Raw genomic sequence first — 3537 nt, forward strand, 5'->3', positions numbered from 1 at the left:
TAACTGTCTTAATATCCATCTCAATGTGAAGTTAACTGTCTTAATATCCATCTCAATGTGAAGTTAACTGTCTTAATATCCATCTCAATGTGAAGTTAACTGTCTTAATATCCATCTCAATGTGAAGTTAACTGTCTTAATATCCATCTCAATGTGAAGTTAACTGTCTTAATATCCATCTCAATGTGAAGTTAACTGTCTTAATATCCATCTCAATGTGAAGTGAACTGTCTTAATATCCATCTCGATCAAATAGTCTGAGGGATAGAGTTGTGGACTGGTGCATTTGTGCAAATTTTCTGCATCTTCAGTTCTTCGTGAATAATTGTGTGTACACTGACATCAAACTGTGCACTGTATTGTCTCTATAGACACACGACGGTCCTTATCCATGAAATTCTTTATTTGGTCAATCAATTTTGGTTCCTTATTCCTTTCACACCTCTTATCATCCCTCACAGATTGCTTGCCTTCCTTGAATCTCTTATGTCACTCAAAACCTGATGCTCGATTCCTGCAAGATGGTTCAAAAGCAGTCCAAAGCATTCCATACGTTTTTGTGGCATTTTTTACAAGTTTAAAACAGAATTTTATTGAATATCGTTCTTCTAAAGTGTCCTTATGTCCAGACTGCATTTTGAAATTCACCAACTGTGACAATCAAGCTTTAGTAAGGTGTATTCTAATTCTTGTTGTAGCTGTTCATTGGAACCTGAAATCATAAAAATCGGTCAGTCATCTCATAAGATGTATAGCAATAAGAACTTTTTTTCAAGAGGCTACGACAATTTTAAATGCCTGTACAAAAAGTCTGGAGATGTATTGAAGGTACCTCGTATATAGTAATCTCAACCAAATAAAAAGCTTTATACAACTAAAATAGGAAATAGAAATTGTCATAAAGTATTTTTTAGGATTTACATTTATTTATCCTCTTTAATTCAGGTAAAAAAATCTCCAGCTGTTTTTTTGTTTTCGAGGAACGTATAAACTGTCTCTAATGAGTTGTCTTGTGATTTTTTTACCATTCAACGAAACTCGTGTAAAACACAATAAAATGTTATGAAAGAAAAAATAAATATATATTTTATTGCCACCAATAATGAGTGTATTTTATTTATTGCGAAAATGGAACACAAGCTTAAGCTGTTCATTGTCAGTATTTCCTTTATCTTTCATTGGGATTACAATTGGATAACCTGCATCAGAACAGTGTAGCGCCAAACCCTTTATCGTGATCTCAAACCCTCTTGTACTTGATGCTCGACAGACTTTATTTTGTATACATTTTGCCTCTCATACGGACAAAACTGGAAGAATGGTCCAACAGCGAACCAAGTATTTTCTGGGTAAAAAGGAAACATGGTTTTATAGACTGGTTGAAAAAAGGATCGCTCCACTCTGATCAATAGAAGATTATAATGGCTGCTTAAGATCAAGGTTTGATGACCAATGCTTTTAAGAAGATAAGTAATCTAAGCAGTGGTAACAATTACAGCTCCTGTAAGGTTGTTCTTGTGGGCGGCAATGCGACATAATGGAGTGTGTAAATATTTCCACAGGACAATCTGTAAAAGTTGAACAGTAGTAAGTCCTGGGAATATACACCAGAAAGAACAGTTGGAAATAACTCATACACCACCCACTATGACTATGTGATTTCTACATCTATGTACCTAGAAAACGAAGCTATTAAACCTGACATAGTGATATGAAGGAAAAGGAAGGCATATTCGTAGAAGTTAGTGCCCCAATGATGCAGAGCTTACAAGGAAAAGATAACGAAATACCAAGGTATTATGTATGATGTGAAAAGAAACGAGAATCTTAAGAAGGTCTCTATTATTTCAGTAATTATAATAGCAACTAGCCTCATCAAAAAGAATTTCAAAAACTACTTGTGAAATATATCCGGTGCAACAGAGATTTAAACAACTGCACTTAAAGAGACGGTAAGAATATTGTAAAAATTTCTGAGTTTGAATGTATAAGATAGCGGATGAATTTTTGGAAGCAGGTAGGATGCCCCATCCCCAGCTTTAACAAAATGATAAGAAAATTTAAAAAAAATTAAAAATAAATAAAAAAACAGAACTTTGTGTTTTCCTATATCTGGAACATTTGGACCTTATGGAATCATTCATCAACATAAGGTGCAAATGTTTCAGACATAGGAAAACATATGGAATTATTCATCAACATAAGGTGCAAATGTTTCAGACATAGGAAAACATATGGAATCATTCATCAACATAAGGTTCAAATGTTTCAGACATAGGAAAACATATGGAATCATTCATCAACATAAGGTGCAAATGTTTCAGACATAGGAAAACATATGGAATCATTCATCAACATAAGGTGCAAATGTTTCAGACATAGGAAAACATATGGAATCATTCATCAACATAAGGTGTAAATGTTTCAGACATAGGAAAACATATGGAATCATTCATCAACATAAGGTGCAAATGTTTCAGACATAGGAAAACATATGGAATCATTCATCAACATAAAGTGTAAATGTTTCAGACATAGGAAAACATATGGAATCATTCATCAACATAAGGTGTAAATGTTTCAGACATAGGAAAACATATGGAATCATTCATCAACATAAGGTGCAAATGTTTCAGACATAGGAAAACATATAGAATCATTCATCAACATAAGGTGTAAATGTTTCAGACATAGGAAAACATATGGAATCATTCATCAACATAAGGTGTAAATGTTTCAGACATAGGAAAACATATAGAATCATTCATCAACATAAGGTGTAAATGTTTCAGACATAGGAAAACATATGGAATCATTCATCAACATAAGGTGCAAATGTTTCAGACATAGGAAAACATATGGAATCATTCATCAACATAAGGTGTAAATGTTTCAGACATAGGAAAACATATGAAATCATTCATCAACATAAGGTGTAAATGTTTCAGACATAGGAAAACATATGGAATCATTCATCAACATAAGGTGCAAATGTTTCAGACATAGGAAAACATATGGAATCATTCATCAACACAAGGTGTAAATGTTTCAGACATAGGAAAACATATGGAATCATTCATCAACATAAGGTGTAAATGTTTCAGACATAGGAAAACATATGGAATCATTCATCAACATAAGGTGTAAATGTTTCAGACATAGGAAAACATATGGAATCATTCATCAACATAAGGGGCAAATGTTTCAGACATAGGAAAACATATGGAATCATTCATCAACATAAGGTGTAAATGTTTCAGACATAGGAAAACATATGGAATCATTCATCAACATAAGGTGTAAATGTTTCAGACATAGGAAAACATATGGAATCATTCATCAACATAAGGTGTAAATGTTTCAGACATAGGAAAACATATGGAATCATTCATCAACATAAGGTGTAAATGTTTCAGACATAGGAAAACATATGGAATCATTCATCAACATAAGGTGCAAATTTTTCAGACATAGGAAAACATGTGGAATCATTCATCAACATAAGGTGTAAATGTTTCAGACATAGGAAAACATATA

The sequence above is a fragment of the Euprymna scolopes genome, chromosome 2 (genome assembly GCF_053919585.1).
Source record: "Euprymna scolopes isolate OS-2025 chromosome 2, ASM5391958v1, whole genome shotgun sequence".
NCBI classification, from domain to species: domain Eukaryota; kingdom Metazoa; phylum Mollusca; class Cephalopoda; order Sepiida; family Sepiolidae; genus Euprymna; species Euprymna scolopes.